We start from the raw sequence: 19,430 nt of genomic DNA, 5'->3' as shown, positions 1-19,430 counted from the left end.
ACCTCTATGGTGGCAGGCTGATGAGGCAGGGCCTCTTCCCGGCACCTCAGCAAATGCGGGCCCCCGTCCTGATGGCTCAGCAGTGCCAGACCCCCTTCCCAGCACCTCGACAACTACAGGCTCCCATGCCAGCTCCTCTGCACCCGGTCCCTCAGCAGTGCCAAGCCCTCTTCCCGGCACCTCGGTAACTACAGGCTCCCATGCTGGTTACTCTGCAGTGCCATGCCCTCTTCCCGGCACCTCGGCAACAACAGGTTCCCATGCCAGCTCCTCTGCACCCGGTGCCTCAGCAGTGCCATGCCCTCTTGCCGGCACCTTGGCAACTACAGGCTCTCATGCCGGCTCCTCTGCAGTGCCAAGCCCTCTTCCTGGCACCTCGGCAACTACAGGCTCTCATGCCGGCTCCTCTGCAGTGCCAAGCCCTCTTCCGGGCACCTCAGCAAATGCAGGCCCCTATCCTAGTTCCTGAGCACCACCAGACTCTGACGCTGTTAATGCGGCGCAACTTCTGCGGCTGCTCTTGAATTCTGCTACAGCGGCGCAAGGCCTTTGGCTGCCCTTTGACTCTGTTCCGGCGGTGCAACCTCTGCAGCTGCCGTTGGATTCTGCTACGACGGCTCCGGCAGCGCAACCTCTGCGGCTGCCCTTGGGATTCTGCTACGATGGCGCAAGGCCTTCGACTGCCCTCTGATTCTGCTCCGGCGGTGCAAGGCCTTCGGCTGCCTCTGACTCCGCTTTGGCAGCGCAACCTCTGCGGCTGCCCTTGGATTCTGCTACGACGGTTCTGGCAGCACAACCTCTGTGGCTGCCCTTGGATTCTGCTACGATGGCACAAGGCCTTCGACTGCCCTCTAATTCTGCTCCAGCGGTGCAAGGCCGAGGCTGCCCTCTGACTCTGCTTCGGCAGCGCAACCTCTGCGGCTGCCCTTGCATTCTGCTATGATGGTTGCTCCGTCAGCGCAACCTCTGTTATAAATGGTTGTTTACGTGGTGTATCCGTTCCTCTGCAGTTGCTATGGTCCTTTTATGCTTTGTCCTTTATGATGTCATATAGGCTTGAAGTCTTACAGTTTAAATCTTTGAGTTACCCACTGACACATTGTCAGTACGTCAAACCTTCATACATCCTGATCTCTATTGTTACGTTGTATTTTTGTGGATAAAGACTTTTTACTCTTCAACTTCCGTGTCATATCTGCGAATGGGTCCAAATCCCGATCCTCACATGACACAGAGCCCCCTGCGATTGGTGAAAAACTGTACAGGTTGACTTATCATTATTATAATTATCATATCAATAATTTCATATTATATTTATTTTCAAGTTTTATTTGGGGGAGATTTACGGCTCTGTTATGTGGTTGCAAACCCCCTGACATGGTTCCCCAACTTTCTACTTGTTATACAACAAAATTAACCTTAAATGCAATGCAAAACAAAGAATAAATGCCAAGCTGGAGGCTGTGAGATGAACGTGAGCTTCAACTGTGGCTGCAGACGATTATGACGGAACATTCGCTAACAACTACATTAAAGTTTTAATTTTTATCATAAAATTGACTTACCGTAACTAGAATGGCGTGGGCATTTTATCCAAACGTACAATTCTAGTGTAATGCACTTTTAAATGCTTGTCGTCATTGTTGTGCAAAGTGTTACTACTTTTGCTGCTGTTGTCGCCGCTTCTTCTTCGTTGCCTCCCTCTTCTTCTTTTAAAACGAAGAAGTACGATCGCCGGAAGTAAGCATGGTTTAGCTTTCTCTTTGCACAATAACATCAACAAGGTCCTTTGGATAAAATGCAACGTATAATTCTAGTTGAGGTTAGCTGTTTTAAGACAAACTTAAGACAAAACTAACACATTTTAACATTTTATTTGCCGATGCTTCGTCGTCCTTATGTTGAGCATGTCGTGCTTGCCAGGTGGCTGAGCGCGCTCATATATAACCAGATGTGATCACATGACAATCACGAAAACTGGCGGAAATTAGTCTGTTGTTGCTTTCCTACGTCTATGTCCTGTACACACGCACAATTATTTTCTCATGAGATCTCAACGATTCATGTAGGTCACATATTTTGGTTTCAGAAAGCAAAGTGATTTTCATGCCTATCAATGTTTACCAATGCAGTTTCATTAGAGCTGCTCGGCAAGTTAGCTAGAAAGTAAACCTGCAACTCTTGTCCCCTCCAACCTGCCAATCATGTGCATTGTAATTGAAGACATGTCACGAAGACACTTTTAACACCTCCCGTGGCACCTACAAAATAAAAGTCCCAACATATTGCTGTCAGGACATCTTTATTGTGACAACAACAACACATGTAATTGTGCGCATCAGATCTTTCCATCTGTCAGTGCATGCCCATTTTTTTCTCCTTAATTTTTCCCAATGAGCAGAAATCTGTCACCCCGACGGACAACTTGAATCCCTGCACATGTACGTTGTACATTTTCCTTTATTAATTTGCTTCACACCAAGTTTCACACCAAGGCACATGCATACACATGAAATTTGAACCACTTGGCCACATTCACACCACTCTTCTACATCAGTCATAATCCATTTATATTCAATTCAAGTTTTTATTTGCAGGATTTTGTCGGAATAAAAAGCAACAGATCTCCACCAAAGCTTTTTTGTTTAATTTATGGTGCCACCTTATGGTTTAGGTCAAGGCAAGTCAAGTCAAATGTATTTATATAGCACTTAATCACAAGAAAGTTGCAAAGGACTTCGCATACCCATAGTTGACATATATTACATATATTAACAATATCCCCTGATCTTAATCCCCTGAAGGGCAAGGAAAAACTAAAAAAAAAAAAACATCCGGGGAAAAATGAAAAACATTGAGAAGGGACCACAGATGGGGGAATCCCCTAACCAGGATGATCAGGCTGCAATGGATGCCGAGTGGGCAACATTTAACACATATTATGATACTATACAATCTTGGTTAAAATAATGTGAAAGTCAATCAAAGTAAGTGCTGCAGGAAGACGACTTCGGTGAAGTGGGTCCCCGCCAAGTTGATCAATGCAGAAATCTCCATTTTGCAGTGCCTCCGAGGATGTGGTCAGCCTCCGATCTTGTAACAGTCAGTTGCTATGGAATCAAAACAGCAACTTCCAATTAGGTCATCATCACCTAATTCCCAAGCCTGGGAGAAGGGGGCAGAAAAAAGAATAGAATTGGCAGTAAACAGGCCAACAAATAGTTCAACTAAATACAAACGTATATAAATAAGTCTTCAGTCGTGTTTTAAACATTTCTACGGAAGTAGCACCCCTACTGTGGGTAGGGCATTCCAGAGCCCGAATAGAAAATGGCCCAGACCCTGCGGACTTCTTTTTGGCTCTCGGATCACTAAAAGACGTGTGAACGAAGAATTCCGAATGGAACATATGGTATCACTAGTTCGATGAGATAGGAAGGTGCTAGGCCGTGCAATACTTTCTAGATAAGTAACAAAACCTTGAACTCACATCTCAAGTGGACTGGGAGCCAATGAAAATTGGTGAGTATCGGGGAAATATGATGAAACTTTCTTGTCATTGTCATGGGTCTAGCTGCAGCATTTTGGACTAGATGCAGACTTTTAATACTAGACATGGGAAGACCAGAAGAAAACGTTGCAATAATTGAGGTGTGATGTAACAAACGGATGGATTATGATTTCTACGTCACTTGTCGATAGAATTGGACACATTTGCTCATCATTGCCTGTCGCATGCAAGGGGCCAGAGACAATTACTCGATGCCAATTCATCGTTCTGGTGAGATCACAAGTCCTAGCTATGTTCTTCTGTGTCATCTCTGATTGTCCCATCCTAGTATCATTGTAGCCGATGTGCATCACCATGTCCAAGTAGCTAGTGTTGTTTGCCCTACACTGGTGTCTAAGCCTCTTGCATGCCAGCTTCTTGAGGTTAGCTTCAATGTCAGGTGCTCTGCTCCCAGGAATACACATTATTGTGGCTGGATTTTCAAGCTTAATGTTACGGGTAATGAAGTCAACTATAACTAAAGCGCAGGAGCCAGTAGACCGAGGTGGAATGGGACTTGCTAACGGGCTGAATCTGTTATGCGTCTGAACAGGCTCACTGCAAATAGCAGGCAGCTTAGTAGAAATGTTCAAAACTAAAGACTTATTTGTACACTTCTGCATTTAGTTGAACTATTTGTTTTGGCCACTTTACTGCCGCCTTTATTCTTTTTTCAACCCCCTTTTCCCAGGCTTGGGAATTAGGTGATGACGACCGAATTGGAGGTTGCTGTTTCCATACCACAGCAACTGACCGCAACAAGATCGGAGGTAGACAACATCATCGGAGGCGCTGCTATGGAAATTTCTACATTGATCAACTGAGCAGGGACCCACTTCACCAAAGTCATCTTCCCGCAGCACTTCATTTGATTAACTTTCACATTATTTTAACTAACACTGTATAGTATAATATGTGTTAAATGTTGCCCACTCTGCATCCATTGCAGTCTGATTATCCTGGGAGGGGGATTCCCCCATCTGTAGTCCATTCTGAAGGTTTCTCATGTTTTCACCAGATGTCTTTTTTTAGTTTTTCATTGCCTTCCTGGGGGTTAAGACCAGGGGATGTCGTATATATGTTGTCAGCTATTGAGACTTTCCTGTGATTAAGGCCTATAGAAATAAATTTGACTTGACTTGACTTAGGGCTAATTCTAACCGAACTAGCAACCCATGTTAACTGTTGCGTTATATCTGCTCTAACTGATGGACACATCCTTCTAGCAGCGAAAGTCTTTCAATGAGAAGAGTACAAGTGGTGCACGAAGCCATAGTTGCGTTGAGTCGCCCGTAGAATGAAGTCAGACAAGCAGATGAGCAGCCGCGGATCCCTGCCGATGTCCGAGTTGTTGTGTGGCCGAGACTGAGAGACTGGTAGAAATCGACAATGCGCTGCTTCCAAAAATTTAGAAAATAAGTCTCAAAAAGTAAAAAAAAAAAGGATACGGGTGAGAAGAATTACTCTACTCGATTACTAGTCCGTCGATCTGGTGTAAAAGATATAGATTAACTGTGATGCAGTCCCAAGCAAACACAAATTATGAAAGGAGTGGCCAATATGGTAGCCAGGCAATCCTCCACTAAGTACTGCAACCTTGGGCAAAATGTACTAATGGAGCTTCGAATCATCATGAGTATAATTCAAATCATCACGAGTATAATTACTTTTAAAACCCTCTTAGAACAAGAGGGTAACCACCAATACCATGCCTTTAAATCCCCAGACTATCTGCCCACAGAAAACACCCTTTGTTCAGGAAGGGGAGAAACTGCGGACCAAGCCAGCTTATCTGGAGTCAGGCCCACTGACCGTAGCCCGGGATTGGGAAATGCGGGTGGACCGTAGCCAGAGACTCACTTTTCCACCAGAAATAACTGTGACAAACCTGAGCCCAGACCTGGTCCTATGGTCTGAATCCTTCCAGCGGGTCCTCATCGTTGAGGTAACCGTCCTATTGGAGGATGCGATCGATGAGGCATACGAATGGAAGAGACTGCGGTATGACAGCCTCGCAGCTGAAGCAGAGGGGTGGGGCTGGAGCGTGAAGGTGTGGCCAGTGGAGGTGGGCTGCAGAGGCTTTGTAGCCAAGTCCACCACAAAGCTCCTCAAGGAAGTGGGCATCAGAGGGCAGGACCAACGGAGGGCAATGAAAGAACTTGCCACAGTAGCAGAGCGGAGCAGCCACTGGCTGTAGCTGAAACGCACGGATGCAACATGGGCTGCCAAATGATCAGGTGGTGCCACTGTGTGACACACACAAGGGTCTGATCAGCCTGTGGTGGGCCAACCTCGGCAGAGGGTGTCTAGTGGAAATGGCCGAAACACCCAATGATGTCGAGGTACACAACTGATGGTGTGTCGGGCGGGGTGCACTACATGGTTATCGGTGACATTCCACTCAAGAGAACATTTCCAACCCTTCTGGAGTCTCCAGTAAGATTTAAAACAACACATTTTCCAGAGGAAGCAAATTAAATGTTGGGATGCATTGTCTGACATAATTCCTTAACTGTAAGAATCTTGAAAAAAAAAAAAAAAGGTTTTTAGGCCTATTATAATTTATAATATATTTGTAATTGTTCAAATGCACAGGACTGTTTGTTCATACACAGTTTATTTTTATTGAATCCATCCATCTGAATCCATCACCTGAAAACAGCATCTGTGAACGAGGGAAAGAAGGCATGATTATGTCACACCAGAGCATGTACAGCCATGTTCGGGGATTCACAAAACTTTTGAATCTGAAACCAGATTTACTGAGAGTGGATTATAATAAAATGCTCTCCTCTCTGTGAGGACAACAGTGCAGACCCTCAGTGATGGAAAAAAAAAATGTCCGGAGAGAGGTTTTTGAAACTGTTGAAAACTGTTATATTGTCAGACATGGGGGAATGTCATCTAATGGTACCAAGTCTTGGTTCATTTGCCAATGTACAATAACTCTGGCATTGGCTGCCCAATACTAATGCAAGAAGCATCGTAGGCCAAGACGATCACATTGCTTGGGTTTTTGTTGGAGGTGTTGTTTTGCTATTCTATGCATTTTGTAGCTCCAAATGAAATGTAGAACAACAGAATCAATCAACTTGAAATAGTTTTTTGGAGATATACACTGGAATATTCTGAAATAAAGAAATATTGGTAGGGAGACCATCTTAATTGTATTTATTCTGCCTATCATTGATAAAGGTATTGTTCTCCACTTTTCTATGTTCTCTTTTAGAGTACTTGATATTTTGCTAAAATTCTCTTTAAATAAAGAATTGGGATTGTTTTGTAACTCCGATATCCAAATATTTGTGTCGGCTCCAGGAGGTCCGTGGTCCGAGAAGGGAACTCCTTCGGTGGATCGGCTGACATCGTCCTCGGCTGTGCTGGCGACGAGCTCCGGTGGCGCTCCCTTGCTGGGGTGTGGGCTGGACGGCCTGCACCCGGTGGGCTCTGCTCACGCCCAAGTGCAAGGATGCAGCGGCGGGGTCCAGTCCGGGGGTTCGGCCAACGTCCCTCGGACTTGCGGTGGAGCCTGGACCTTACAACCAATCGGGCCGCCGGGGAAAATCGTGGTCTTGCTGGCTGCTTGAATGCTGCTTGAATGCGGAGACCCGAGAGGCAGTGCTTCTTCCAGAATCGGTCACATGAGGGACCCCGCGATGATTGACACAACGGGGGTTGAAAAGCAACTCAATCAGACGCAGACTTTGAGTGCCTTCTTTACCAAAGGCTTACACATAATTCATCTTAATATAAGAAGTCTCACCAATAAAATTTCCCAATTATGATTGATTGTTCAGTCCAGTAAAATAGGTGTAATTTGTTTCTCAGAGACTTGGTTGGAACCAGCAATATCAGACTCTGAGATTGAAGTTGAAAATTTTACAGTAATTAGAAAGGATAGAAATGGGAAGGGTGGGGGTGTTTGTATATTCATTAGATCAGGTCTGGTGTTTGGATGGAGATCAGATATAAACAAATCTTTAGAAACGGTTTGGGTGGATATTTTATTTCCTAAGAGCAAACCCATGTTAGTAGGTGTCTGTTATAGACCCCCCGAACAAAGGGATTTTTACTCTCATTCTCTCATTCTCACTCTCATGAGTTTGTCACCGGGGAAGTCTGTTTATTAGGAGAAATGAACACAGATGTTTCTGACAAAGATCATTACATGCTCAAGGCACTCCTCAATTTCTGCTCTAACTTTACCCTCACTCAATTAATAAAAGAACCCACTAGGATAACCGATTCATCTAGTACAACAATTGATTTGGTGTTAGTGATAGACAAATATAACATTTCTAACAGCGGGGTTCTGGATTTTGGACTTAGCAACCACTCTGTGATATTTTGCACACGAAATGTTCAAAGGGTAGGGATAGGTCATCATAATTAAATTAGAATAAGAATCTTGAAGGCCAACAGCGGGGCGGATCTTAATAAAAAAAGCTGCTAAATGTGGATTGGTCTGCACTCTTTAGATGTGTGTCTATAAATAATGTTTTGTTTTTCTTTTTGTTTTTTTTAATCTATGTTTTTAACTGTGATTAATGAAATGGCTACACTCAAGACTGTACGTTTCAAAGTTCGATCTGAGCCTTGCGTAAACGAGGAAATTCTAAGAACCATTGAGCAAAGGAATGAGTCTCTTTCTGAATTTATGAAAAGTAAGGATGAACAGGCTTACAAAACTTTCAAAACTCTCAGAAATTAGGTTAACAGGCTTATCAAGAAGGCAAAGAAAGAGTTTTTTTAATTATAACATTTTAGAGACTGGGTCTAATGCCCGTCAGCTTTGGAAGTGTCTAAGACAGACAGGGTTCAGCAGCAGTCTTAAAACTAAGGTAAAAAATATTAATTTAGACATTGGAGGTTCACTTGTAACTGGAACTGCAAATGTAGCCAATAGTCTTACTCATTTTGTTTTATGTTACCATAGTGAATAAGTTCGGAAATTTAATAAACAGACCAATTCTTATGGGGAAAAGCAGGTGCAGGACTTCTACAAGCAGATGCTTTTGTCTTCACTGCTGTTTCTGAGGACTCTGTTTTTAAGAAGCTGAAAGCCATGAAGCCTGGAAAGGCAACAGGGCTGGATAATATCTCAATTAGGTTCTTGCAGGATGCAGCAGAGGTTATTACACCCTGCTTAACATGTGTCATGTGTCATCTTCCAAACCGCTTATCTTATACAGGGTCGCGGGGAGTTGCTGGAGCCTATCCCAGTCGTCAACGGGCGAAGGCAGACTACACCCTGAACTGGTCGCCAGCCAGTTGCAGGGCACACACAGACACCGTCACTGAGTGGGAATCGATCCCACGCTGCCCGCACACAACTCGGGCGTGTGTACCACTACACTATCAGTGGACTACCCTGCTTAACCTTTATTATTAACCTATCGCTAAAACAAAGTTATGTTCCCAATTATTTTAAATTAGCCAGAGTAATTCCAGTGCATAAAAAGGGTAGTAAATTAGACCCAGGCTAATTTCAGGAAAACAAAAATTGTCCAGTTGCAATTTTAAATTCAGTTTCTAAATTGATGGAGAAATTAATTTTTGATCAAATAAATTAATATCTGGCGTCGAACAATTTTTTGTATAAATTCCAGTCAGGATTCAGAACATCATACTCTACGGATACTTGTCTTTTATACTTGACTGATTTAATCAGAGCTGAAATAGATGATGGCAAATACTGTGGCATGGTTTTGTTGGACCTACAGAAGGCATTTGACACAGTAAATGTTGGTATACTGCTGTTTAAATTAAAGGCCTTGGGATTCAACGGTGCATCAATTCGGTGGGTTAAATCATACCTTGAGGGTCGTCGGCAGGTTGTGGAGATGAATGGTACCATCTCTTCACCTCTAAAATCAACTTGCGGTGTATCTCAAGGGAGCATTTTAGGACCTCTTCTATTTTGGATTCATATAAATGACATGAAAGCAGCCTGTGATTGTTACTTGTTCCTTTTGGCTGATGATGTGGCTCTACTAGTTTCACATCGGGACAAAATGGTGATCACTTCAGATCACGTCAGAAGCTTAGTAGAATCAACTATTGGCTGATAGATAACAGACTATCGCTACATATTGGAAAAACAGAATCTATTCTATTTGGCTCAAGTATTCGGTTAGCGAAATCCCAAGGTTTTAGAGTATTGTTGGGGGACTGTGAGATCACAGAAAAGGAGGAGGTGACCTATTTGGGTTGTGCGTTGGATAACAAATTATCAGGAGAAAAAATGGCTCAAAAGGTTTGTTCAAAAGTAAACCAGTGAGTTAGGTTTATTGCAAGACTGGCGACTTTCCTAAACAGAAGAGCCTTGGAAATTGTATCAGGCGCTCTGGTACTGTGTTACTTTGATTATGCGTGTTCTTCCTGGTGCTCTGCTATCCCCTAAATATTCAAAACTAGGCTTCAGTCTGCTCAGAACAAATTGGTCGGAATAATCCTTCACTTGCACCCCAGAACTCACCTCCTCCCTGAACATTTTGATGGACTGGTGTGGCTCCAAGTAGAGGAGCGAGTGACTCTACTCAAAGTATGTATGGTCTATAGAATTTTAAATAATGTTACCCCGGTATACTTGAATAATTATTTTACCAAAGTGAGTCATGTTCATGATCATGTCACCCGGGGAAGAGCTTCGAATTTAGTCCCGGTCAGATTTAAAAGAAACATGGGTCGAAACACTTTCAGATATACAGCATGTTCGTCTGCCCTTATTCGCAAAGAGCTTAAGTTCTCTTATCACCTTCAAAACTGCCCTAAAGAGATGGTTAAGGGGAACCGAGTCAAGGAATAGATTGACAGCCATTTAAATAAAAATACATATTTTGGTCAGAATTTGATTATACACTGTACATGTTTTTTTATGTAAACTGTATATTGTAATTATTTTTAATATTGTTATTGAAATTATATTTTGATTTTAGTCACTCACACTATTTTCCTGTGTGGAGGCAAATCTACATATTTTCCTTCATATACATCTTGCACATACATACATGGACATGCAAGTATATGGTCAGGCGCACTCACATACTCAAGGGACCACAATGGAAATAAGCCAACGGCTTTATTGTGTTTTTATCATTTTGGCAGCAGGTGTGCCGACGTATATTTTGAGACATGCTGCTTTGTTGTCAATAAATATTCCAATTAATAAATCAATTAACACTATCTGTGGTTTGTATGATGGGATATTTGGACGCTGTTTGCAACACCTCAATTAATCCATTGTCTTCAACTATGGTGATCAGCCTGCAGTTCATCGCTATTCACTTGGCAAGAACATTTGTCAGGCTGCCGGTCGCAGACTTACTCATACGCGGGCTATTCTCAAGTTTAGTTTGACGAAGAACTTTGCAATGGCTCGCTACATTAGCGTCTTCGTTGCTATCATTAGCTCTGGCTTTAGTCGCAGCTGGTTACTTTGCATTTATGTGCTAGGCTTGAACTGCTTCTTTGGTAAGCAAAGTCCTTCTTACAAAGAAGGCATAACACCCTGCCGTTATCAATAGTGCCGTCGGGGCGTTTTTTAAATGTACCATTCATCAGAGCAACAACTCTCACATGCTCCTCCATTTTCACATCTTCTCTCTGCTCCTGAACTTGCCCCTTCCCACCTACAATAGGAGCCTATCAGGTTATGTCAAACAGAATGACAGCCAATCAATGACCACTTCAGGGTGTGACATTGACCATTGTTTTTTACAGCCCCAACAACTCAAGCACAAGTCCCATGCATCAAAATGAATCTCATCATCATACAGAAACAGTACATTTTGAGATTAAAAATTTGACATGTTGCTTATTTATACATTTATTTATTTGGCGCATTGTTTTCCTCTCAAAGCTGCCTCTTCTCGCGCTTCTCCCGCTGGCTGTTTTTCTGTCTGCAATGCACATGCGCAGTAGTGGTAATCCGGGTCATTTGTGATGTAAACAGAAGCATTGTGGGTAAAGCAGTGGAAGGGCTAATTCATGTTGGCACCAGAGTCCCAAAGTTATGGCGCATTTCACCAATTAATACTCAATACAATGCAAACCTGCCTTTCATGGGAGCACGACGGGGATGCCCGATCATTTAAAAAAAAAGGAAGCAAGTTGTGTCTTATGCCTGATTTCATTTCCGACATAGGCACAGTCGTGTCTAAAAGCAAGCTGCAGTTACATACACATGTTACGGTGTATTTTTTATGTAACGTTGTAACACAATGTCCTATTTTGGAATGCTAACATATTGTAGCATCTACGATGGATTAAGGAGTCATTAGTCAGTGAAATCACGTTTATTAACAACCAAAGCAGTGTGCGTTTATGCCCGTGGTGGACATCGAAGCAGGAAGAGCTTGCTTGTTTGCTCGCTCTCTATTTCTCTCTCACTCACTCTCTTGCATGAACGGAGTGACGCATTCATGAACTGGGAAATATCAGCACTCAACACAAAAATGACATATTTGCCACTCATCGGCATCACATAACAATAACACTCGTAATTAAGTTTATTGCAATACACTACGTTATACTGCAAAAAAGTTATTCCTTCTTTTGTTCCATGTGCATACCACATTTTGATCGCGTAGATCCATTTATCACTTTTAAATTATGCAAACTACTGAAGAAAAACAAAACCTTTTGGATAAAGGTTAAAGTAAGACAAAATTAAAAACCAATGCAGGTGTTTATTTTAGTTGTCTTTAGCGCAGTGCATTTTCCCAATTTAGCCCTCTGATTTCACTACGTTAAAAAAAAAAGTCTTGGTGCCCAAGAAGAGTGAAATATGTATACAAGTATTTCTTTCTGTAATTATAGATCATTTCACTGTATTAATGCAACCCTGCATAATGTATAGTTTTGGTTCCATTTTAAAATACACTAAATAATTACAGCTAAAAATGTGAAGACCAGAGTATTGCCATCAATTTAAGTTGCTACCTCATTTATAAACATGTCAGGAATGATGTCTCAAGTTGCAAAGTTTAATTCAAGTTGAATGTACTATCATCTGTAAGATATTGATGGTTATTATGAGAGCGGCAGCTTGCTGCAGCAATTTGCGTCAATTTATATATTATCCGATTAGTCGACTAATCGCGACTACTGTTCGTGATTAGTCGACTAGCAAAATAAACGGGTGTGACAGCCCTACAGTTGGTAAGTTTGGCCCTGCTGGCGAGTTCCCCTCTTGAGTGCAAATGGGCACGATCGGTCTTGGTGAGTAACAACTGAGGCAGAGGGGTGTAAGTAGGCTAAACGAAGCCAGGTTACAAAAGATTCTCTTAGACTGAATCTTTACAGAACCTTAAACAGATAGCTACTCTCCCTAATCAAATGCCTTTTCAGCATGTATATATAATACCGCTTGTTTTGAACCCACTAGAAATCTGTAGCATTCAACACTATTAAAAAAATAATATATGCTAGGAATGAAACCAGTGTGGTCTTTGTGCACAATGGACTAAATGCATACATTTTATCTAATAGCAAGTATTTAGTAAAATCTTACAATCAAGACTCAGCATTACAATGATAAAACACAGGGTTAGAATCATCTTTATCAGGCTTTACAGAAGGGCTATACTTCCTTCATATAAGGTAGCAGTAAGTACTTTTGCATCGTTAGAATGTGAGAACATTCTAAGCAGGAGTGGGGGTATCTGTCTAGTACGTTTTTTGTAAAAATCATCCCCATACTCGTCAGATCCAGGGGCCTTCCCAAAAGAGAATGATTTAGGAGACCAAAACCTCCTTTATGTTCACGGGTTGATTTAAGGCTTCATGTAGTCCATGAGCTAGACCACCAATTGTAATATAACGGGTGGGCAATTTCTAGTTGAATTTTGTTTACTTGCTCCACCTCTCTATTTCACAGTTTAGCATGATAACCCTTTCAGACTGGCATTTTATTGTTGGTTACCTTGCAATTTATATATGGACCCCTATAGCAGCAATATGAGAGTTGTGTATGGTGCTTGTTTGGTGGTATGGGCCTTGTTGACTATGATCCTGTTATTGTGCATACACCCGTGGAGAGCCAGCTATAAGCAGTGGATTCACTGATGCTGAACAAGATCATGCTGAACAAGATTCTGATGATCTGTACAAAACCGCAGAAACACAGGCTCTTGAGGAACTTGTAATGTACATTAGGACACAACTTATCCCCTGTCACTACATAAGGCCCATGGTAACCCTCAAGAAGCGATTTATCAATAGTATGTTATGGCACCAGTCAAGTCACCAGATCTTCAATAAGCAGTCTGTATTATAATCTAGAGAAAGAACTAGCAGAATCTATCTACATCTGCCTTGATGACAATGGAAGACTTCTACTGTATGGCGATAGTCTTTCCAAGAGTGACCTTGTGAAGAAAAAAACATATGCCCTGCTGATTGAAATGGATGCTTTGAGAGCTCAATCAATGGAATTGGTTGTCAAAGCTGCTTTACTCCTGTGGAATGAAATAAAACAGAATGAAACCAACCAAACATGGCCAACTGATCAAGAACAGGAAACATGTCATCCCCTAGTCTGTCAGTAAGTTTCTCCAAACCCTGTTTACAGGGAAGCCGGACGATCCTCAGCCATCAGAAAGAGTTGAACGACTCACCAAATCCCGAGGCAGTGATCTGGAGTTTGCTGTCTTGAATGGTCAATCCAAACCACCAAAGCACATCCTGCTGCATTTTGCAGTGAAGTCTCTGACTGGAAATACTGAACTGATTCGTATTCTGAATTGCCTGGGCCATGGTGTTTCATATACACTGGTTGAGGAAATTTACACCGCACTGCCTTCGAAAATTGGAGAGATCCTAGAGAGGAGTGCCACTGTCAACAAACACAGTAAGTATTCCCACCTACGGACCTGTCAAACGTAAATTCCTTCACCCGGAGAAAAAACGTAGGCATTGAATTTTCTTCTACTATATTACATTAACGATCAATTCCATACAACGGTAATTCAGGTGCTGTATCCGGAACACATAGCGAAGCCCGCAGTAGCGCAAACTCAAGCAGTTCCCGCTCGATACTACGGAAAGACAGACCGCTCCGCCATCATCGGATCCAAAACGGTGACATGTAAGTTATTTCTTTGGCATGCGTTTTGCTGAAACTGCAAAAGATTTAAAATGTATTCATTTACATTTCCGTCCGTAGATCATGGCATCTAAACGAAGCAGAACGGTTAATGACCGTGGAAGAGAGAGTGAAATGCACCCCATTAAGCGAAGCTGGACACAAAGTAAAAAACATCCAGGAGACACTTGGAGTCGTAAAGACTCAAATCTACAAGGAATCGATTCTGGCTCAGTACGATTCCTGCAGTTTGCCTGCTCAGAGGAAATTTTGTGGCTTGACAGACGAAGCACAGTGGCGTAAATGATACGCAAACATTTTCATACAGCAAAGAATGAAGCCAACACAAATCAAAATAGACATTTTTTTTCCTAAGTCTGAGAAAAATCAACATTAAAATACAGTACAGTTTACTGTAGTTAAGTACAGTACTGTATTGCATTGATGTTACAGTATTTTTTTTCAACAGTATTTGGACTATGTTAAACTGTACTGTATTTTGTTCACATACCTGTACTTTATGGTGCAGATTTTAATAAAATTTTGGGGGGAAATATTTTTTTTTGCATTATATTGCTGGTGTTGTTAAATTGTTAAACATGTATTTTGTTAACATATTTACACGTTCATACAGGACATGTACCATAGTCGTTTTCCACATAAGGAAATCCCGTTATAAGGAAAGATTGTAAAGTGCAAATATGATTCCTTACTAGAGAATACTTAATGTACCAGGGTGTCTTCAACACTCTCTTGCCTGGGACAACATAGACCAGTAGGATGAGACAACCAGTGGTGAGGGTACAGTACCCTCACCAGTTGCTGTGCAGCCCATAATCATTGGACCAATGCCACGATATGAACAGAAGACACTGCAAAAGTCCTAGAAAATGAATATTTCCCCAGCACCAGCATTATTCCCCATGTACAATGCTGGTCAGAGAGTTGAGACCCCAGTCACCGTCAGCCTAGATGTGGACGCAGAAAAACATATCCAGCATTCCAGGGTCAATAACATTATCTGGCTGCCCACCCGGTTAACTAACACAGTAGACCAAACAACAAAAGCAGTTGGACTGGGTTCAACATCCTCACACGCAACAACATGCATGTGGTGCAGGCCACTCTGGGTTACCTGCCAACAATCAATGCCCCAGCAATTGAGATGTCGACAGTCAATGAGGTCCCAAACTCAACACCACGGGGGCCCTTGGACTGGAGGAGAAAAGTTTGTGTCTTTGACCAGGTACCGTATGCCAAGGCACTAGAAATCACTTGGAAGGAAAAGAAGTTTCAGAAGATAATACAATACAATACAACTTTATTTATATAGGGCATATAGCGTCTTCCGAGCTCCGGTTAGGAGGCGAGCAGCAGCATTTTGGACCAACTGGAGACACTTGAGAGAGGACTGGCTGACTCCAAAATAAAGTGCATTACAGCAATCCAGCCGAGATGTAACAAAAGTCATGGATTACTGATTCTAAGTGCAGATGAGAAAGGAGGGACTTTATCTTAGCCAGCTGTCCAAGATGAAAGAAGGTTGGACCGAACAACAGCGCTGATTTGCTGGTCCAATTTGAGATCACTGTCTATTTTAAAACCGAGGTTTGAGACTATTGGCTTTAAGTATGAAGACAGGAGGCCCAGGTCAACAGGGGGGGATGTAGAGGAGCCACTGGGACCAAACATGACAACTTCAGTTTATATGTTCGTTAAAATTTAAGAAATCTAGTGACATCCAGGCTTTGATGTCGTCAAGACAGGACAAATAGTGGTCTTGAGGAGAAAGCGTATTTTTTGCTCAGCGGGATTTGACAGTCATCCAAAAAAATAAATAAATCGTTACATCCGCATAGCATAGGAAATACCATGTTTTCGAAGGATGTAACCCAGGGGCAGCAAATACAATGAGAACAGCAAGGGCCCCAAAATAGAACACCATGCGATAGAGGGCCAGAGCGGAATTCAGAGGAACCTAAGCTAACAGAAAAAGTCATGCCAGCCAGAGCACTTCCACTAATGCCCAGTTGGTGCTGCAAACGAGCCCAAAAAATACTGTGGTCCACTGTATCGAATGCTGCAGTCAAATCCAACAAAACAAGACATACATAGTCTCCAGTGTCATTTGCCAGGAGGCTATCATTAAAAACATGTAATGGCTGACTCTGTGCTATGCATCATCTTGAAACATGAGTGGAAAACCTCCATGACATTATGTTCATCCAAGAAAGATTTTGACTGAGTGTGGCACTTTTCCAGAATTTTAGAAATAAAAGGCAGCTTGGAAATGGGTCTAAAATTTGACAGCACACCATCAAGGCCACGTTTCTTAGGCAGGGGTTGTACTACAACATGTTTAAAATGTTGGGAGACTACACCAGAAGACAGGCTGCTGTTGATAATGGCCAAAACCGATTCACCAATACTCGGTGAATAGAACCTCCTATAAGAAAAAAAAACCTTGGAAGCATCTCCACTTTCACAATGAAGTGTCACAAGCCTGCTTCACAGCGCCCATGGACGATGCAGCCTGCAATCACATCCTCCAGTTGCCAAGAGTATCTTGGCTCCCTCAGGAATGGTGAGCCGTTGTTGACCCTGGACCACTGCCACATACACCATGCCTTAGAGCCACAACAAATAAATATATGGGCTAAAGTCTTCCCCTGCCTCCTTGCATTTGATTAATTAATCAAAGTCTTAAATCAGTCTTAATTGAATTCAGGCAAATTCTGTCTAAAACAACGTGCCTCTACATAAATGAGTATATTTCCAAAACTATAAAGGCTACAGGAATACATCTGGTACCTGGTGAGAGGTAAGGCCTATGAGATGTCAAATGTGCTTTCTAAAATAATGTTCATATTACTAAATTACTCTGGTGGAAAAAGATACACAAGCAACATTTTAAAATTTGATTTCCGCCTGGTTTCCGGTGGTCGACTGGTTAGCCTCACAGTTCAGAGGTCGTGGGGTTCTATCCCGGCTCCGGTCTCCCTGTGTGGAGTTTGCATGTTCTCCCTGTGCCTGCGTGGGTTTTCTCCGGGTACTCCGGTTTCCTCCCACATTCCAAAAACATGCATCGTAAGTTGATTGAACACTCTAAATTGCCCCTAGGCGTGATTGTGAGTGTGGTTGTTTGTTTGGCTCTGTGTGCCCTGCGATTGCCTGGCAACCAATTCAGGGTGTCCCCCACCTACTGCCCGAAGACCGCCGGGATATGCTCCAGTACGCCCGCGTCCCTTGTGAGGATAAGCGGTATAGATAATGGATGGATGGATTTCCGCCTATGAAGAATTACAAAAAATAAGGCTGTAACAGCCTCTGATTTTATCTGGGTTATCTGGGTGTATTGTAATACCGATACATGTAATAATACCAATACATGTATTTTAGTTATCCAATGTCTTCAGGATATACAATACTGATTTAGGCAGCCCGAGTAGTCAACAAGCCCCGTAGTACCAAACAAGCACCATACACAGCTCTTGTATTTCTGCTATGGGGGTCCATATATAAAATGCAAGATAACCAATAATAAGCTGCCAGTCCGAAAGGGTTATCATGCCAATCTGTGAAGTACAGATGTGTAGAAAGTCAAAAATGCAAACTAGAAATTGTCCACTTATTTTATGCTTTTCTGTCAATTTTCGGTCCTCGCTCATGGACTAATGTGAGGCATCATACAGTCTTGGAGCAGGGACATCGTTCAGCCATGACTCCACATTTCCTTGTGCCATTGACCTACACAGTTTCTTATAAAAACATACTATTTATCGATTTTGGGAGAGTGATATTGTCTCTAGCATCGGATTTAATTATGTAAGCCCTACTATTCTGTTGACCTCTAAATTGTAGTGCTAAGAGAGTTAAGTGGCTTGTCTCCGAGCTCAAAATAACGTACACGCAAACAAGACATTTTGCATTTGTTTTGTTAGAATTGTATTGTATTCATATTTAAGAATAATGAGTTCTTGTCACGTAATATTGCAATTGTTTGGTCTATAACGTGTTTCCAATTCTGATATATTTTCATCAATCTCCCACAGTCAAGAATTTCTTATGTACCTTTGGAAGGACTGGTCCATCAGTCTGAGGAATGCCCGCCTCTCGTCATTAGTGAGTGAAAAATCCCCAATTTTTGTGTCAGATACTTAGAAAAGTCTGAATCATTCAGTACATACGGTTGCAGTCTCCATGTTGAGCCTCGCATTGTTATATTAAAATCAAAAACTATAATAGTAGGTGCATGGTCTGAAATCAAAGATGTGATATTTACTGTCAATAATATTTGGTAAAATCTTAGAATTTAGTAAAAAAAAAAACACTTTGAGATCAAGAATTATGCAATTTAGAGAAAAATGAATAATCTCTATTTGTGGGATGTTGTAGTTACCAAATATCAACTAAATTGGTTGAAGAAATAATACTATTCATGGCTACTGAAGCATTTGCAGGTGCAAATTGTTTTCTGGAGGACCTGTCCAAGTGCCATTCCATAACTATATTATAATCCCCTGCAAATATTAGAGTGGCATCCACAAACTCTGGAATTTTGTCAAAAACTTGTAAAAAAAAAACATAAATAAATAACGATTCCACAAAAATATAGATACACAAAATTTCTACTAAAATAAGACAAATGTACAGTATGTGTTGTGATTAACAGCTGGAAAAGATAAATCCTCAGGACATCCTGGATGGGATGACAACACCTGCAAAGGGGCTGTGGACCACAGAGACTAGGTAAACACAATTAGGCATCAATTATTTGCTATTGTATTTTGTGTT

General features: G+C 42.0%; 1 protein-coding gene and 1 long non-coding RNA gene across 3 annotated transcripts in view; one reads left to right on the top strand and one right to left on the bottom strand.

The window, feature by feature from the left end:
* LOC147141594 (uncharacterized) overlaps positions 1 to 7,796 on the top strand; it is a 53,059-nt gene extending 45,263 nt beyond the window's left edge. The window contains exon 3 of the long non-coding RNA XR_015088191.1: positions 6,869 to 7,796. This is a non-coding gene — a long non-coding RNA (uncharacterized LOC147141594). The remainder of the gene's footprint in view (positions 1 to 6,868) is intronic.
* Positions 1 to 19,430, bottom strand: part of phf2 (PHD finger protein 2) — a 271,699-nt gene that overhangs the window by 134,593 nt on the left and 117,676 nt on the right. The window lies entirely within an intron of this gene.

Source organism: Filicampus tigris, chromosome 9 (assembly GCF_054856515.1).
Source record: "Filicampus tigris isolate MCC_2025a chromosome 9, RoL_Ftig_1.0, whole genome shotgun sequence".
Lineage (NCBI taxonomy): Eukaryota > Metazoa > Chordata > Actinopteri > Syngnathiformes > Syngnathidae > Filicampus > Filicampus tigris.
This window is presented reverse-complemented; position numbering and strand designations above follow the sequence as displayed.